Here is a 20,958-nt window from a genome sequence, read left to right on the forward strand (position 1 = left end):
TCTAGGTTTAAATTAAGTTTCACAAAAGAGAAAACTATCAAAATGGTCTACAGTGACCCTCAATTATCTTTAATTACTTATAGTGAATTACTTGTCGTGAATTACAGTGGATGATGTGGCTTCTCAATAACTTCTGCAGTTCTGAGTGAAGCCTTATGCTCAAAAATGCGGCATCGCGTGGGTTCATTACCTTGTCGGTGTTTGGGCACCGTCAGGGCGGCGGGCATCACAGCTCCGCTCGCCCCGCCATCTCGGAACAAACTCTCTCCTAACTTCTCCTTACTACAATTTACCGAAGTTGGTTTAAAAAACAATCTGGCTGTGTTTTCATTTGACCAATCAGGGTCTCAATGTTAACCTTAAGCTCCGCCTACAAAAATTCTGTCTATCCAATGAGAAACGTTATACTTTTCTTGGCGGGGGAGAGTTTTTAAAGTTTGCAACGTAACACAGATGCGAAAAAGTCTCACGCTAAAACCTGCAGCTGGTGTGGTCCTTTTAGCGTTATCGTAAGATCTTTACTGTTCTTCTGGAGGGCTCTATCTTTTAACATGGGCTGGAGGGTGGTCCTAATCTAACAGACAAGCGAAAAAGTCTCACGCTAAAACTTGTGGGTGGTAGTGGCCCTTTTTGTGTGTTATCGTAAGATCTATACTGTTTTTCTGGAGGGCTCTATTTTTTAACATGGCCGGGGGGGGGGGGGGGGGGTCCTTGACGTAACAGAGACGCAAAACAGTCTCACACTAAAACGTGCGGGTTGTGTGGCCCTAGTGGTTAGCTGGCGACGTGGGTGTCCAGTCCGTCCCTTATCGTAGGGCCTTGTAGCTTAACACGGTTCTGCTCTCGGCTTCTGTTCTCGTTTCTCCCCTCGGAACTGCGTCTGTCTCACGGTGGGAAGGTATGACATGCATTTAGGCATTCTTGTGTTAGTCTGTGGTATTCCATTTGCTCGCTCGTTACTCGTATTACTTTGGTTAATTTAAAGTCACGATTTATTCGGAGCTATGTGATATACTACTGGATTTGCTTATCATGTCAGAGTTTCCGTGGAAGGTGTTGGATTTGCCTGACACCTTACAAGGTACCGTCCTGTTCATGTACTGCTTTCACAATTAAGTAGATAGTAAATGAAGGAAGGGAATATAATCTTGAAAGTCGTATAGCTTAATTCATTACGAAAGAGCAGTCGACTGAATAAGTGCGGAAAAATTGTGGGATATTATGATACAAAGACGATACTCAAATCGCCTAATTAAAGTACTAAAATGTATATACATTTAAAGATACAGCAATCGCCATACACGAGGGAAACGAAACATCTAGTAAAAAAATAGATATAAACCAAGACGTAAAAGATTGTACCGCGGGTAGTTTGTCTCCTGTTTGTTTATGTTTCAGATATACATCTGATTACGGAATGGTTGTATAAAATTAATACAAGTATTTGTATTCCACCAAATTTTACGCTTAAGACGTTGCTCTTTGCTGACACTCACTCTATTACATGTGAAACTGACAACGAGTTGCAAAGAGCGTGCAGCACTATACTGGTCCTCCGATTTGATATGAAAGACTGCAGGCGACTGCAAATATACATCGTGACAGCAATCACTTTAACTTATAAGCCTTCCACTTGTTTACCTGACCATACGTCTGCTAAACTGATTACACCCTCTGGCTGTGGTTGTTGCTGCCAGCCTGCATGGAGGTTATCACTTTTATCAGAATCTTATATAAACTTGAGTGCTTAGAAAACTTAATGAAGTGGGGTCAAGCCATTATTTTAGTCAAGATTGATGGGTGATTATTACATCAACACAGAATTAATCTGTTATAAAATGGCAAGATTTTATTAATCATAAAATAGGGCCAACAAAACAAGTTAATCGGGATGTTAAATAAATCATGAGTTGTTGGCAACAAAAAAAAGAAGCAACAAATAATTAGAACTTCAATGGGAGGCGTTTGGTTTATCTGTTTAACCTAGTTAACCTGTCTCAGAACATAGGTAAAGCACTCTGAAATTATCTAACGCTAAATAGACTTTTACAGATTTATTCTGCTCAGAAGTTACACTACGTTGGTGCAGTTGAGAACAAGTCATGAGGCTTTGATTCTCCTTGCCATAACGAGTCAGAGCAGTAATACTATACCCAATTTCTCGATGCGAAGCATTGTCCCAAGTGATAGTTATGGTGCGAGTGTCTGCAGAGTAGCAAAGTCCAGCGCCTGTAACTTGTTACCAATATGAGTAAGAATGTCCTTGGTACAGCAAGTTGTCCCAGATGACTGAGGCCTAAAAGACTTGACCACAGTCTCCCCAGTCAACACCAGTACCAGTGCAAAGTCACTGTCGGGAGGAGTGTCCCAGGTCGAGTCCACTCGTAACAAGAGTCAAGACCATAATCTCCTCTCCAGACCGGAGAGGCCCATTTCTTACTAGTCCCCTTCCATCGAAACTCTGTAAACTACAAAAGTGCAACATGCCAACTGCAATCATAAGAGTTTCATGCCAATCACAACACTCCACGAGCACTTTGTCTCCCCTCTAGCTTAGCCGCTCTACCTCCTGGCCAGTCCTAGTCAAATAAAATTCTTTTCCCTGATGGAGAAGCAGCTCGTAAATTTCCGCACAGGGAGGAGAAGACGTTACACTCCTGAATTGTATCTCCCACGACCACTTTAGACAATGTGTTTTGAGAGTTTTCATTTAGGCCTAAAGCGAACAACACATTTATCACATAGATCATTATCTTGATGAGCCAAATGTTACAAAATGTCCGAAGAGCGTCTCAGCTAAACTGGAGAACTTCTTTTGTGTCCCGACGTAGACCATTTCATAGTAGCCATAAATGCTGCACCCCATTCCAAAGTTCTTCTGAAATCACTAGGCTTCCCAGAAATCTTGACAGGCAGAGGGACTATAGGACTGATGGCTCCATCTATAGCATTGCAAGGCAAAACACGGAGACTCCGGATTTTTATGGGCACCAGTTCTGTACATAAAGGGCATTTACGACACTGTTGAAGCGTCTTAACCGAGTGGCCCACTTTCTCTCCGGCACCCCTGTCCCTGCTGTGGCCAGAAACTCCTAACAGGTAGATCCACGCAGGCAGCTTTTCGCCTTTTCGGCCGAAAGCATTGTCTGCACACCGGTGCAAAAAATTCTGGGGGCCAGCATTTTGTCGCCGGTTAGTGCTTCAAGATGTTCCTTTCCTTAATAACTGTACGTGGCACGCAAGCCCCAAATGTCCACTACAAGATTTTCTGTTAAATAACCAAACCGCCTGCTTGTTCTCAACTGCAGAAAATACTATTCTCCTCTGCATTTTAACAACGGAATTCCCTTCGCACTCTTCATTTACCACCCTTGCTTTAAGTTTAATCGAAGGTTGTTTTGACTTTTCTGATTGCTGAGTCATTCCTTTCGACAGTAATTTCTTTTCGGATTTTTTCACGTTTTTTATTCGGCCATTTCGACTTAGCTTCTCTGCCAGTTTTTCTGTATTCCTGAATTTCAAAATGGTTCGAATGGCCCTGAACACTACGGGACTTAATATCTGAGGTCATCACTCCCCCAGAACTTAGAACTACTTAAACCTAACGAACCTAAGGACATCACACACATCCATGCCCGAGACAGGATTCGAACCAGCGACCGTAGCAGTCGTGCGGTTACAGACTGAAGCGCCTACAACCGCTCGGTCACAACGGCCAGATCCTGAATTTCCCTGAATATTTTTGTACGTCCTTCTTTCATAGATCAACTGCAGTTTATTAGGGCACAATTAGGTGACAATTTCATGTATGGCAGTTAGGACGCACAGTGTGAAAAATGTTCTACTTTATTTGTTTATCTTGCACGTTGATAACGAATATACAGGATAAATAAGTATTTTGCAGCTTACATAAACTTGCGTTCTCAATGATGAACAATCGAATATTTATTGACACGAATGTTTCGTGTTTAAATTGTGGTTTATGCTTCAGCTGAGCCAATAATATGTTTAGTGACGAACGGCAACCCATGACAGAGTTGTGGTTGCAGATGTCGAAAGCAGTTGCCATCTAATCGGTATTCACTATCACGTGCAGTATGAGGAATTAAAGCAACTCACTTCTTTTAATAAACAATCAGCAGTATTTCTGGTATACATGTTAGTAAAAAATGCTGACAGATTAATTGAACAAGACTTGCTTTTAACAGTGCTTTTGAAACGACTGGTTTTTACTTTATTTTCTGCTATTTCTGTACAGCAGGGCTGTTGTTGTAAATGTGCTCAAAGAATTTGTAAATTATGCAAATGTGTCAAACGTAAATTTAAGACAATAGACTTATAAATATAGTGTGTAAAAACATAGCAAGTGACATTTTTTCCCGAAAAGTTGTTAATTTATCAACGTAATCCCTACTTACCACATTTCATCAAGCAATCAAGCAATACCACCCCACCCCCCTCCCCCACCACCACTTCTTCTTTTTTTTGTGAAAAGATATTTGCATTTCTGCATGGCTGTTTGCAGCTCAGATAACCTCTGGATCCATTGAACATTTCTTCACAAATGAAGAAATAGTTATGTGGCGCCAAATCTGGAAAATATTGATCATAGAAAACAGTTTCGTAGGCCGCCTTGTACACTACGCCACCCCAGATATCTTGGGCAGGTAAACTGCCCTTCCGAAAGAGAATTTGTTTTTACGACCTAGGCCAGGCCGCTTGTTCTTCAGCTGATAGGAAACGAACCGATAACTTTAAGAAATAAGAGTAATTGTCGTAGTCTTTCGCAAAAAGACATCCTCACTGCTGTTGTCATGTGTTTTCACCTTCACAGACTGGTGTCCAAAATTAAAGTAACAAACAGCTATTTCCCCGTCCTGTGTCTAATTCACTATATAATCATACAAATTGTCAACAGATGTCCATTTGATCGTCTTCTGCAAGGCAGATAGCATTACGGTCAACGGATAACCACGCCAGCAATTACGTCAGGGCCCCATCAAACGGGTTAGTATTTGTCGGGTATTCCCAAATCCACAATCGCTGGGTACACATCCACAAGCGGTGCACTATGGCACAGAGAAGACGCCTACCAGACTCTCTGCGGTGGAGGGTAATAGAAAAAATGGAAGCAGCACAGTTGCTAACTGATGTGGCCCGATGGCTTTATGTGATTCGTTCTATTGTTTCTCGGATGTGGCGGCAGTTAATAGAGACCGAAACTGTACGCCGAAGCCGGCCGCTATGGTCGAGCGGTTTTAGGCGTTTCAGTCCGCAACCGCGCTGCTGCTACGGTTACAGGTTCGAATCCTGCCTCAGGCATGGATGTGTGTGATGTCCTTAGGTTAGTTAGGTTTACGTAGTTCTAAGTCTAGGGGACTGATGACCTCAGGTGCTAAGTCCCATAGTGCTGGGAGCCATTTGAACCATTTTTTGTACGCCGAACATCAGGTCAGAGCTGACCAAGCGTGACGTCAGAAAGGGAGGACCGTTATGTGCTGTAGGGGTACGACGGACCCGCCTTAGTACTGCAGGGCAACTGACATCTGACCTCGCAGCATCCACTGGACGTGTTGTATCGAAGCACACGGTGTGCAGATGCCTTCAGGAGAGTGATCTTTACTGTCGAAGACCTGCTGTATGAGTGCCTCTAATACGTCTTGGCGTAAGAGAACGTCTAGAGAGGAGTCGTCAGTATGCCACCTGGACGGTCGAAAAGTGAGCCAATGTTATTTTCACAGGTTAGTCCTGATTCGGTTTGGAGAGTGAATCTTGACGGATTCGCATCTGGTGGGAATGTGGAACAAGATTTCGGGACACAAGCATTGTGGGAAGAGGCCATTATCGTGGAGGATTCCTAATAGTGTGGACAGAATTACGTTGAGCACTCAAACACCTCTTCATGGAATTGTGTGGGTGAATCGGAGGGGTTTAACTGACGTCAGGCATCTTATGTGCGGTTGTTGCGAGGTGTTGACGGCCCGGACTCCATGCTGATGGACGATAATGCTCGGCCTCATGGAGTGAGGGGAGTTGTTTTCTTGGAAAAGGAAAATGCTGCACTCATGCCGTGGCCTCTTCGCTCTTCCGATTTGAATAACACAGAGCGTACCTGGGAAGCACTAGCGAGACAGGTTGCCTCACTGTAAGCACTCACCAACCACACTCCAAGACAGCGAGCAGCTCTGCAGGAAGCATGGCCATTATTGCCTCAACATGAGATTGTTGACATCTTTCACAGCACGTCCCGTTGTTGTCAGGCCCGTATTGTTGCCAGAGGCGGTCACATCCCATACGGAGCACATTAACAAATTCTCAAACTATGTGTGTAAATCCGCTTAATTGGAAAAAGCGAAGAACATTTTTGGCTACCGTTCTGCATGTCGCAGTTGTTTACGTTCTGTGTTCTTTACATTGTTTCTACTTCTCTAACACCTGTTTATATTGTTTTGTGGAAAAATAAACGGAGCAAAATATCCGTTTGTTGCTTACATATATACACTCCTGGAAATGGAAAAAAGAACACATTGACACCGGTGTGTCAGACCCACCATACTTGCTCCGGACACTGCGAGAGGGCTGTACAAGCAATGATCACACGCACGGCACAGCGGACACACCAGGAACCGCGGTGTTGGCCGTCGAATGGCGCTACCTGCGCAGCATTTGTGCACCGCCTCCGTCAGTGTCAGCCAGTTTGCCGTGGCATACGGAGCTCCATCGCAATCTTTAACATTGGTAGCATGCCGCGACAGCGTGGACGTGATACCGTATGTGCAGTTGACGGACTTTGAGCGAGGGCGTATAGTGGGCATGCGGGAGGCCAGGTGGACGTACCGCCGAATTGCTCAACACGTGGGGCGTGAGGTCTCCACAGTACATCGATGTTGTCGCCAGTGGTCGGCGGAAGGTGCACGTGCCCGTCGACCTGGGACCGGACCGCAGCGACGCACGGATGAACGCCAAGACCGTAGGATCCTACGCAGTGCCGTAGGGGACCGCACCGCCACTTCCCAGCAAATTAGGGACACTGTTACTCCTGGGGTATCGGCGAGGACCATTCGCAACCGTCTCCGTGAAGCTGGGCTACGGTCCCGCTCACCGTTAGGCCGTCTTCCGCTCACGCCCCAACATCGTGCAGCCCGCCTCCAGTGGTGTTGCGACAGGCGTGAATGGAGGGACGAATGGAGACGTGTCGTCTTCAGCGATGAGAGTCGCTTCTGCCTTGGTGCCAATGATGGTCGTAAGCGTGTTTGACGCCGTGCAGGTGAGCGCCACAATCAGGACTGCATAAGACCGAGGCACACAGGGCCAACACCCGGCATCATGGTGTGGGGAGCGATCTCCTACACTGGCCGTACACCTCTGGTGATCGTCGAGGGGACACTGAATAGTGCACGGTACATCCAAACTGTCATCGAACCCATCGTTCTACCATTCCTAGACCGGCAAGGGAACTTGCTGTTCCAACAGGACAATGCACGTCCGCATGTATCCCATGCCACCCAACGTGCTCTAGAAGGTGTAAGTCAACTACCCTGGCCAGCAAGATCTCCGGATCTGACCCCATTGAGCATGTTTGGGACTGGATGAAGCGTCGTCTCACTCGATCTGCACGTCCAGCACGAACGCTGGTCCAACTGAGACGCCAGGTGGAAATGGCATGGCAAGCCGTTCCACAGGACTACATCCAGCATCTCTACGATCGTTTCCATGGGAGAATAGCAGCCTTAATTGCTGCGAAAGGTGGATATACACTGTACTAGTGCCGACATTGTGCATGCTCTGTTGCCTGTGGTTATGTGCCTGTGGTTCTGTCAGTGTGATCATGTGATGTATCTGACCCCAGGAATGTGTCAATAAAGTTTCTCCTTCCTGGGACAATGAATTCACGGTGTTCTTATTTCAATTTCCAGGAGTGTAGTTTTGACTCCGTTGGATTACAATAGTTTCTCGTATGGTGTTTGAACAATACTAGAAGTCCTTCGAGTGCATGATCTCAAATATAAGTCGAAGTTCATTCTTCGAGCGTTTTAGGTCAGGGGTCTATAAATGTGGAACGTATACACCTTGCGAGGTGCCGGGGCTAGCAGTGTATTTAACACTAAATTCTTCTAGAATCTACATATGTAAATGATACTCTAAGCCCCCACTCCCACCCCCACCCCCCTATTCTAACTCCGACTGTTGCTGTTGCACATGGATTAAAAAGATACGCGAACTGACAGTAATCGACCCTGCAAATGGAGTAGAAAAGAGTTTGGCACCTGCAATAATTTAATTTGATAAATAAGTTAAATAAAAGAAAGTTTCATTAACGTAGTGAGAAATTATCGGGTTGCTCTACCGATTAACAGAATGAAAGTTCTGTTCAAAATAACAATATGATTTATTAAGACTAAGCACAAAATAATAAAAAAAGACACATGAAGCATTTACAATACATCAAATTGCCTCAAATTAGATACTCAAATAAACGCTGTGAAGGTGAAGTTGTCCCTAAACTAGATTGTGACGTTTATAACGAAGTGGTATGTGGAGCCAATTCCTTGCAACTCAAATCTTAAGAGAGACACACAGACAGCTAACCCAACATTAATTGCTGCTACATTAGTGAGAACTCAGACAATGAACACCCAACACAGAACAAAGTTAGAAAAGACAAACAGGCGCGCCCTGCTGAGCTCTGATTATCACCTAGCAAAATTGCCTGCTTTGCCAGTGCTGCGGACGTACATTGCCAAGCTGTCTTTTTAACTGCACGGACACGATCTGGCGTACTGGAGGCGATGGATGGTTGCTTCGACGTCCCGTCGTGGTGACGATAATGTCGCGAGTATAGTCCGAAACAAATTATCCTGGTCTGGTTGTTCCAGACTAAAGACTTCCTAGCAATACAAGTGCGCCTCTGAGGGAGACGAAGAAGGCTCGCCACACAATCACTGACGGTACAGTGATTGATTTTAACAAACGAAGTCACACAGCAACTCCGATACACTCAACTTTAGCCAAAACTGCTCAAGGCAGACAACATAGGCCTCTTGTACGCAGAACACTCAATTACCAACTGTACTCGGAAAGTTACGCTGAAGTCGGAACTTCAGAAACTTCGTCAAACAGTTACAATTAAATAAAAGTATATTAGACAGCCAGCGGAAGGCAGGCTGTCCAGAGCAGCGAGAGCTCAGTCTTGTAACCTACTCCAACCGAAAGGCGAGAGCCGACTTCCCCAAGAGCACCCGTACAAGCCGAACACAGAACATTCCCGCCCCCACGACAGTGGTGGTGGTTAAACGTTCCAATCAGCAACTCGAAAACCGGCGGAAAATTCCACTCTATTGCCGACGCACTACTATTCCACCAATGGAGATTCTTGGCGCCAATTTCTGCGCTGCTTTTGCTACGCCACGGAGGTATGCACAGAGCAAGCCAATCACAGTTACGATTTGGCAGAAAACGCGGGAATTTGCCCTCCAAGGCTGCTTGGGAACACAAGTCATTCCCACGCCTCGCTGGTAGCCCGCCAGAAAGTGTTTTCGCTAAGTTTCTGCGAAGTAACGGAATCTCTAGCCCAACCGCTCCTTCAGGCCGCCGAAGGCGTGTCTCCGCCGCTATTATATGTCGGAGTCTGGAAAGTATTCACTCGACTCCCTAACACCCGTCGGCTTACCGTTTCACGATCAGCAGAGCCCGCCTGTCACCGGACCACCCGGGTGACGAGAGACGCTGCGTGAGAAGTCCGCGTGTGAAGGAATAGCGACTTTTCACCACATGCAATTAGAGAGGAAGATCGAATTACTCAGACTAAGATAGAAATATGGAGGGGGCCCATGCCACCTCTCATAGCCCCTACGCCATTTTAGATTGTAGTTGGTGAGCGGTTGGCTCACTTAGGAGCAAGGTAGTGAGTCAATCGCCCAAGAACAATCTTGCAAACTGACTCCACATGCCGCACTCTATAAAAAAAAAAAAAAAAAAAAAAAATCAGTGCAACTGAAAAATGCAGCTCATAGAGGGAGGACTATTTATGATGTATCCAACTTCACCTTCTTAATATGGAACTCTAACACTCACATCACACATCCATACCCAGGGAGCCTCTTCCAAACACCGATTTACACAGACATTCACGCTCTAAATATGGTCCGGGCATTTGAGCCAAATATGGAGCAGTTTATTCTTTACAATCAGAGCTGGAGTGCTCCCCAATTAAATGCCCAAGATGTTACAACAATTTCAGTCATTAACTAACCTGAACTCAATCACACATGATAATATTTAAGTTAACAATCTCTTTGTGAGCTTTCAGAATCTAATTACAACCGCCGATTCATTCTGTCTCCGTGCAGCAAGAAAAACCTTTACAAAATGTTCCCTGAACTGATGGTCCACTCACAACGACAGTGATGGTATCTGCTTCAGTTTATGGGGACTTCAGGCACACTGCATACACACCACAAAAATTCAGAATAAAAAATAAAAAAACATGGTGTAGAGAACAATACAGTAATTTGTAATTTGTGCGCCCTACTCTATCACTTACATAAGAATTACAATGCAAATTCACAAACACATACAAGGTATAATATACATTACAAAAACAACACTAGAGAAAGAAATTTAAGAAGAAAAACAAGGTTCATGGGGTGTCAAGTTGTGCTTGCACATTGCACAATGTTCGCGACTGTGCTGAGAATGAGGCACTAAATCACATTCTTAGAAATATTCGAAGCACTTCACAAATTCGTTAGTTTCTCTGAGAGGGTTGGTATGTTGAGTCATATGCATTGCCGCACGTGGTTCCATGTCTTGAGCATCGGAGGGGGGCTTTTGGGATGGGGCTACAGTACTGACATCACATAGGGGTAAACGTCGGGTGTTGCTGCAACAGCAACAGGGAGTGCTGGAGCATCTGCAGTACGCTGTTGAGATTGCAGCCAGACCCACGCATATGATCACGGCAGTAGACATAGTGATAGGCTCTCCTCATGTCGATTAAATGTCTCTGAGGTCTACTAGTTGGGATGCATCACTAGTCCAGGTCTCTTCTCTCCCTGGACAGTACTTTACATTTCCCAATATTGCAGTTCGACAAGGAATGATGGCACGTGGAGTGACTCCACAAGTGTGTGAGATCATCCAGACAGGATCGAACTAGGAGCGACGATTGCTACAACTGCTGTCTAAGAGAGAGGAGAAGTTAGAAATGAGACAATTCATTTGTTAGAGTTTGTGGCACGATACTGCTTTGTGTATGCAGATCGGCCAATGCTAGTGAGTTGTAAAAACCCAAACAGGTGAGTATATAGCGTCCCTTTCTGTCCTGAGGCACATGAGGCGCAGGTTCTGACACCAAACGTGATCTTCTTCGAGTACTCACGACAACGTGGTCTGCCGCAGGGAATCCCTCCAAACGGCTGCCGCGTCCGGAGAGCTCGCTGGCTGTCGCGTGTGGGTCGCGTGTCAGTGTCAACGGCCAGCCTCACTTTGGCTTGTGGCCCGGCGAGGATCCCGCCTAATCCCTCAGGTATACGGCCCGGTGACTGTCAGCTTGCAGGACCGGACGCCCCCGCACCCTTCTCGTTAGGTGGCGCGCTGACGCTCCCACTCTTGCAGGTAGCCGACGACCTCTTGTTTTTGCTCCGGCTGGCCTCTGCATTGCCACGATACCCGCCATCCGCACAATTCTGACAAAAATCTTGGTGTATCTAATCTAGACATGGAAATAATTTATCTTGATATTTGTGTAGAGACCGCTCTCACTATTGTATGTGGTGTGTGACAACTGATGCTGTGTATTGGATGAACAACTAAATGTGCAGGCCCGCACTAATATTACTATTAATTATTTAGATCGACAGTAGATATGCTCAAGAATTAACTACCATTTGCCAACGATCTACATTCTATGTCTTTTGAATAAGTTATGTTATTATGCAGGTCGACGTTTCACTGTGCTATAAAGAACATGCAACTATTGTACTTTCGCACGCCGGTCGTCCCTCCATCTCGTGTCTGTGATTTGGTGACCTGAAAAATAGCATCCCAACAGGCGCGCGCCAAACATTCCTACTTGTGGTAGAAAACACCAACAATATTGATCTAGTTATTGTTAAATCCTACAGTTTAACTTATCCCAGTATCTGGTACCTTTTTTTTCATTTTTTATTTTTAATTATTTATTTTACCTTATACAATACTCTTACATAATTCCTGTTCCGCTGAGATGTCTCGCTGCTCGCCGCTATTGATTACAGTGATGTGCGCGTCGTACGACGTGGCCTCTGAGTTCTCACTACGCCTCGCTGAAACTCCATAGACTGGGTTAGCCATGGCTATACAAGACAATAAATTTATAGTTGCAACTTCTTTTGGTATGTGATGCGGTATTCGCGATCAAATCACACCTTTCCAGAGGCAATGTAATATGACCAATCCAGGACTCGTTCCTGTTGAGGATTCCGTCGTCCACCACACACCAGCTACATAGTATGTCACGAATCTCCAAGTATAATTCCTTGGTTATTCATCTGTGACAGTCACAAGCAGCACGCTAAATCCCCAACCACCACGTCGGCGTGGCAGGCTTTATGCCCGCATTTCTACCGTCTAGGGCAGCATTAGAGTCAAACGCTCACTGTAAAAGCAATACTGCCCATATTCATCTTCGAAATCTCGCAATATACCACAATTTTGCAGTGCACTGACGCGTGCCTGCAAGCATTGGTATGAACGTCTCACAAACTGGTTGTGGCCGCTATGGAGCGTATCACGACTTTCCAGAACGCTTCTAGGAGCACGTTCTTGTTTGGGCCCATTTGTGCGACCTCTTCTCACTGATCATTATCCTTCTACATGGACACCAGACAGGAAAGGACAAAAACATTGCAAATGGAAAGGTAGTGTCTCCTACTCCATCGACATTGGAAGTCGCGAACATAAACAAAACAAAAAGTTAGCAGCAGTAAATTCTTATGCGAGAAAACGCAGCGTGTTATTACTTTAACAATCTTAATCTATTGATGCAACGATTATCGTTCCCCGAAGAAAGGTTCATACATTTGCCCATTCTACTATGTACACCACTTACACTACTACTATTCCACTAACACCTTTATGTGAGAGATGTGGTGGAGTCCTATGGACTTCTTTCCTTTCTGCGTCTCCAATTCATAAGCATTGTATTGAGCTGTTCTCCTTATACGGTACGGGCCGTTGTAAATAAAATAGAGTTTTTGGCATTTCATTTTTTGTTTGTTCGAGAATAGGAAAGACTTCACGAGCACCCTTTGTCCAATTTGGAAGTGTCGTAGACGAACTCCCCTGTCAGCCCGCCTCTTCCTGACCTCTGCTGCAGCCCGTATCCTTTTGAGAGCCAAATCCACTATGGCTTGGTGCTGCGTTCACGCCCTTGGTGGGAAGTTTACGACCTCGGTTATCAAGTCCTTAGGCATCCGGTTTTTCAGTACTGTAATGGGTGCCAATTTTGTTATCCCATGGGGTGCCTCATTGATCACCTCCTGGAAGTCTTTAAGGAAAACGTCCCATGTCGTGACCTGTTTGTTACAGTTCAACCGGCACAAGTTTCCGAGTTCCTTGATAACCCGTTCTGCAGCGTTCGAGTTCGGATGGTGTGAAGATATAAAAATGGGATCAATTTTATATCGACGCAACGTCTCCTTCCATGTTTTTGACTTAAACTGTGCTGCTACATTAGTGAGAACTCAGACAATGAACACCCAAGGTAGAACAAAGTGAGAAAAGACAAACAGGCGCGCCCTGCCGAGCTCTGATTATCACCTAGCAAAATTGCCTGCTTCGCCGGTGCTGCGGACGTACATTACCAAGCTGTCTTCCTAACTGCACGGACACGATCTGGCGTACTGGAGGCGATGGATGGTTGCTTCGACGTCCCGTCGTGGGATGATAATGTCGCGAGTATAGTCCGAAACAAATTATCCTGGTCTGGTTGTTCCAGACTAAAGACCTCCTAGCAATACAAATGCACCTCTGAGGGAGACGAAGAAGGCTCGCCACACAATCACTGACGGTACAGTGATTGATTTTAACAAACGAAGCCCTGAGCAAGCCAATCACAGTTACGATTTGGCAGAAAATGCGGGAATTTTCCCGCCCAGGCTGCTTGGGAACACAAGTCATTCCCACGCCTCGCTCGTAGCCCACCAGAAAGTGTCTTCACCAAGTTTCTGCGAAGTAACGGAATCTCTAGCCCAAGCGCTCCTTCAGGCCGCCGCGGGCGTGTCTCCGCCGCTATTATATGTCGGCGCCTGGAAAGCATTCACTCGACTCCCTCACACCCGTCGGCTTACCCTTTCAAAATCAGCAGAGCCCGCCTGTCACCGGACCACCCGGGTGACGAGAGACGCTGCGTGGGAAGCCCGCGTGTGAAGGAATAGCAACTTTTCACCACATGCAATTAGAGAAGAAGATCGAATTACTCAGACTAAGATAGAAATATGAGAGGGGGCTCATGCCACCTCTCAACCCCACAAGACAATTGGCTGGATATAGCGGAGAGTATTTTAGGTATCACTGTTATACCTATATAATAAATAAAAAAAATATCGCCTGGATGATTGTTTTTACCAACTGCCGTTTTCAATCTGAGCTGAAGATTATCTTCAGGTCTAGTTGGAACAGGAAAAAAGGCAATACAAATAAAAGTGTGATATTACGAACACTAGCATCTGAGGTTGCACAGTTAACAACAAAATGTTATGTAGAACCCACTCATACCTTTCACCACAAAGTTCAGTTTGTCAGCTAATTTAGAGTTCAGAGGTTGTGAGTGGGGTAAAAAGTTTTGTGTACTCGCATGACATGTGCATATGTCATAGGCTAGCACATTAAAACGGCGATCCACCGTGTACTGTGGGAATGTATTACATCATAATGTTTTTCAGTTGCTGATTGCATTATGTATTTTATTTTTTATGGGTAAATTTTTTTGACGCTGTTTTAATGTACTAGCTTTTATTTCCTGTTCCAACTAGACCTGAAGATAATCTGCAGCGTAAGTGGAAACCGCTGAAACAAGTAATTGGTAGTACAAGAAGTTATCTGTATCGTGTTTTATTATTTCTTACAGCAAAAGATATCATGGTACCTACGAAATGACGTCGTTTTTGCTGCAAATAAAGTAAATAACCAAGTAAAGAATTAAAAGTCATGGTAATGTACTACATCTCTGTATGTATGGTGCGTTATGCAATGGATGATGAAACACAAGTGTAAAAAGTAACTTCGCAGCAAAGTGTTCATCACACGTTTTCGTTCTTCTTTGTCGTCACTTAGCCTCCTATGGTAGATGGCACACTGAAACGGCCGCTCTCTTACACTTCTCTTACTATTATCATTAAACATCTTTGTAGTTGTAGTAGTTACCAAAAGCAGCCATTATTTTTGTAATTTCTCCGTCTCCTGTCTTTTAACTTGCGTTAAAAGTTCGTAGTGTAAGAGGTCCATGATTAAGGAATTTGTTGCTAGCGTACTCGAGCAGATGTAATTTCGATGGATTGCTCACGCGCTGCCTGCGAAATGTAATCTATAAGAGAATCTCAGACCAGAGAGCAGTGTTGACAGCAGTAGGAACTGTGTAGCAGTTGTAGTAGTAGTAGTAGCTAGCAGTCTGGTGTGTGGAGTTGGCTGGGCCGGTCGTGGGGAGCGATGGCGGTGCCTGAGCGTTGTAGTATAAGGTAGAAGCAGCCTCGCACAATATCAAGTCCTATGTAAATGTTTTTTTTTTTCAAATCTCTTAATAATAATCTTTCTTATAAAAATTAACTTCTTGACAACCATTCATCTCAATTTAAAGAATTTACTAATTTCTCCAATACATGGTCATCCCGATTATTGTAAAGAAAATTCAGTTATTTCTTTTTATACGTGACAAATCTATCGGCCAGCATTGCACTGAGCTGTGCCAGAAACATTTCTTATAGGAGCAGATACATACGCGTTATCCGGTGACGTTATTGAGGTAAGAATTTTCAATTTATTCAGAATGATCTTTCAGGTCCATGACGCAGCGCTGCTGACGTCCAAAATTACCAGTTTAAATTTACAGTCAATTATTGAAAGGTTATGTAAGTGAGCCACAATTTTATTGAGAGATTAGTCACGTTAATATTGTGAGGTTATGGAATTTATCTGTTGGTAGGTTAGCTAAATGTGAATGATATATAATTTATTTTTTTTTCTGTTGGGAGGTTACAGTAGTATATTGTTATTCTTATTTATTACAGTGCAGGTCAGATCTTAAAGTTGTATTTTATAGATGGGAGACTCAAATGATGTTTGTTAATTTTGCGCTTTGTTTTAAAATACACAAACAAAAAAGAAAATATACGACTCACCGTGCACTGTAGGGTTGTATTATATTATTATGCCTTTCAGTTGTTGATTTCATTATGCATTTTATTTTCTTTTATGTTGGAGAAATTTCTTTGACGCTATTTTAAAGTACTATCCTATGGCACACACACACACTTCACGTAACGAAACAAAAACTGTTGCCTCCACCTGCAACCATTGTATTTTACTATAGTGAACAAACTGCACTTTACTGTTTGGATTCTCATAATATTTTGTTGTTGATTGTGTAACCTCTAATGTTTACTTTTGTACTTTTTGTTGTTATAACTTCTTTTTCCTCTTCCAACTAGACCTGAAGGTAATCTGCAGCACAAGTTGAAACCGTTCAAACAAGTAGTCGGTAGTAAAGGGAGTGATCCATTTGGTGTTTTCTATTTGCTATAGCAAACGATATCAAGGTTCCTACGACATGGCATCATTTACGTTAAATATTAAAACTAGAACAGTATTTCATACTGAAGTTAACAGACACTCACAACCAGCTCGGGAACGACTCCTTCGCTGGCCTATGTTTACTGGCGCTTTTTGCGTCTGTTACTGAACGCTTTCTTCGCATATCACTTTTCACTATTAATTATGATACACTCTGTAGAAAGTCATTTGACAACTGAAATAAAGGTTACATGGCAGTGGTCCTACAATTTGAAACACTCCACGCTTTGGGGCCGACGAATCTGAACTTTGTTTTGGTCACACGTGTACGGGAGCCTGAAACAAACATCCGGCACTGGCGCTATACGACTGAGAAGCACGTCCATCTGTGGCTGACGTCTGCTCGGCACGTGTTCATGAAACAGCGGGCACGTGTGAGCGTGCTACACAGCCAACTGAGCGCTGGCCTCAGCATGCCCTAGACGTTAATTAGCTTTGTTTCTGTAGCACACTCTATATACTGACATTGGCAGGTAACCCAAGATAACTGAAGATGAATCGAGTAGAAACAGCGACCGAGATGGTTATTCTATTTACTACCTACGTAATGTGGTATCCAGATGTAATGTGATATTACGAGTCATGATGGTAAGCATGCCTCAAAAGCGTACAGGAAGCCGACAACAACGAATATTTTGATACATAATAATAGCAAAAACTTTCCGCCCTTCACTAATTAGCAGATAACGCCACCATGATGAGTAAAACAGGATAGAATCACTGAGCTGAATGTTATGAGACAGACAGCCAGAGCTATCGGTTATCATGAAAACATAGTGAATAAATTAATATGTATGAAACAGAGCCCGCAGGTAAACTGGACTGCCAGGCAGAATGTTAAGTGAGTCGTGATGTCGTATTTCGGTAATTCAACTCAGATATTTAAGCCGTTTAAAGATGAAACCACATTAAAAAAACAACACGCTACGATGTATATAAAAGAATAATTTAAAGCGGGAAGTTGATAAATGCGTTAAAGCTGGAATCTACTATATTTAGTGTACCAGCTGTAATGCAAACTACGTAGGTCAGACTGGTAGGTCCTTCAAGCTGATGTACTATAGGAAAACAAGGAAATTTTTCAACTGAATAATTTACAAAAGTAGCCCTGCGCGCCCAAGAAAACCGACCACCATTTTGTTGGGAATCGTAGAAGACCTCGCTGTTTTGCACGCGGGGTAAATGTAGAACTGGAATAGTTCGAAATTACAATAGACAGCGGAAAAATAGAAACATATCAAAATGCAGTAGGAGACGTAAACCACAACCTTTCTTGAAATTTTGTTTTTGAAAAAAATATTAGTTATAATATCATTCTTCATTTATCTTCTTTTATGATCGTAATACTTCGATCATTTTCTTCTGGATGGGCCCTATTGCCTCAATAAATTTGAAGAAGGGCACTATTTACCATGTTGTTGTTGTCTTCAGTCCTGAGACTGGTTTGATGCAGCTCTCCATGCTACTCTATCCTGTGCAAGCTGCCTTATCTCCCAGTACCTACTGCAACCTACATCCTTCTGAATCTGCTTAGTGTATTCATCTCTTGGTCTCCCTCTACGATTTTTACCCTCCACGCTGTCCTCCAATGCTAAATTTGTGATCCCTTGATGCCTCAAAACATGTCCTACCAACCGATCCCTTCTTCTAGTCAAGTTGTGCCACAAACTTCTCTTCTCCGCAATCCTATTCAATACCTCCTCATTAGTTACGTGATCTACCCATCTAATCTTCAGCATTCTTCTGTAGCACCACATTTCGAAAGCTTATATTCACTTCTTGTCCAAACTAGTTATTGTCCATTTTTCACTTCCATACATGGCTACACTCCAAACAAATACTTTCATAAACGACTTCCTGATACATAAATCTATATTCGATGTTAACAAATTTCTCTTCTTGAGAAACGCTTTCCTTGCCATTGCCAGTCTACATTTTATATCCTCTCTAATTCGACCATCATCAGTTATTTTACTTCCTAAATAGCAAAACTCCTTTACTACTTTAAGTGTCTCATTTCCTAATCTAATTCCCCCAGCATCACCCGATTTAATTTGACTACATTCCATTATCCTTGTTTTGCTTTTGTTGATGTTCATCTTATATCCTCTTTTCAGGACACTGTCCATTCCGTTCAACTGCTCTTCCAAGTCCTTTGCTGTCTCTGACAGAATTACAATGTCATCGGCGAACCTCAAAGTTTTTATTTCTTCTCCATGAATTTTAATACCTACTCCAAATTTTTCTTTTGTTTCCTTTACAGCTTGCTCAATATACAGATTGAATAATATCGGGGAGAGGCTACAACCCTGTCTCACTCCTTTCCCAACTACTGCTTCCCTTTCATGCCCCTCGACTCTTACCACTGCCATCTGGTTTCTGTACAAATTGTAAATAGCCTTTCGCTCCCTGTATTTTACCCCTGCCACCTTCACAATTTGAAAGAGAGTATTCCAGTCAACATTGTCAAAAGCTTTCTCTAAGTCTACAAATGCTAGAAACGTAAGGTTTGCCTTTTCTTAATCTTTCTTCTAAGATAAGTCGTAAGGTCAGTATTGCCTCACGTGTTCCAACATTTCGAAGGAATCCAAACTGATCCTCCCCGAGGTGCGCATCTACCAGTTTTTCCATTCGTCTGTAAAGAATTCGCGTTAGTATTTTGCAGCTGTGACTTATTAAACTGATAGTTCGGTAATTTTCACATCTGTCAGCACCTGCTTTCTTTGGGATTGGAGTTATTATATTCTTCTTGAAGTCTGAGGGTATTTCACCTGTCTCATACATCTTGCTCACCAGGTGGTAGAGTTTTGTCATGACTGGCTCTCCCAAGGCCGTCAGTAGTTCTAATGGAATGTTGTCTACTCCGGGGGCCTTGTTTCGACTCAGGTCTTTCAGTGCTCTGTCAAACTCTTCACGCAGTATCTTACCTCCCATTTCGTCTTCATCTACATCCTCTTCCATTTCCATAATATTGTCCTCAAGTACATCGCCCTTGTATAAACCTTCTATATACTCCTTCCACCTTTCTGCCTTCCCTTCTTTGCTTAGAACTGGATTGCCATCTGAGCTCTTGATATTCATACACGTGGTTCTCTTCTCTCCAAAGGTCTCTTTAATTTTCCTGTAGGCAGTATCTATCTTACCCCTAGTGAGATAAGCTTCTACATCCTTACATTTGTCCTCTAGCCATCCCTGCTTAGCCATTTTGCACTTCCTGTCGATCTCATTTTTGAGACGTTTGTATTCCTTTTTGCCTGCTTCATTTACTGCATGTTTATATTTTCTCCTTTCATCAATTAAATTCAATATTTCTTCTGTTACCCAAGGATTTCTAGCAACCCTCGTCTTTTTACCTACTTTATCCTCTGCTGCCTTCACTACTTCATCCCTCAGAGCTACCCATTCTTCTTCAACTGTGTTTCTTTCCCCCATTGCTGACAATTGTTCCCTTATGCTCTCCTTGAAACTCTGTACAACCTCTGGTTGTTTCAGCTTATCCAGATCCCATGTCCTTAAATTCATACTTTTTTGCAGCTTCTTCAGTTTTAACCTACAGGTCATAACCAATAGAGTCTACATCTGCCCCTGGAAATGTCCTACAATTTAAAACCTGGTTCCTAAATCTCTGTCTTACCTTTTAGTATCTCCAGGATTCTTCCATGTATACAACCTTCTTTTATGATTCTTGAACCAAGTGTTAGCTATGATTAAGTTATGCTCTGTGCAAAATTCTACCAGGCGGCTTCCTCTTTCATTTCTTTGCCCCAGTCCATATTCACCTAATACGTTTCCTTCTCTCCCTTGTCCTACTGACGAATTCCAGTCACCCATGACTATTAAATTTTCGTCTCCCTTCACTACCTGAATAATTTCTTTTAATCTCATCATACATTTCATCAATTTCTTCATCATCTGCAGAGCTAGTTGGCATATAAACTTGTACTACTGTCGCAGGCATGGGCTTTGTGTCTATCTTGGCCACAATAATGCGTTCACTATGTTGTTTGTAGTAGCTTACCCGCATTCCTATTTTCCTATTCATTATTAAGCCTACTCCTGCATTACCCCTATTTGATTTTGTATTTATAACCCTGTATTCACCTGACCAAAAGTCTTGTTCCTCCTGCCACC

This window comes from Schistocerca gregaria, chromosome 7, assembly GCF_023897955.1.
Source record: "Schistocerca gregaria isolate iqSchGreg1 chromosome 7, iqSchGreg1.2, whole genome shotgun sequence".
Lineage (NCBI taxonomy): Eukaryota > Metazoa > Arthropoda > Insecta > Orthoptera > Acrididae > Schistocerca > Schistocerca gregaria.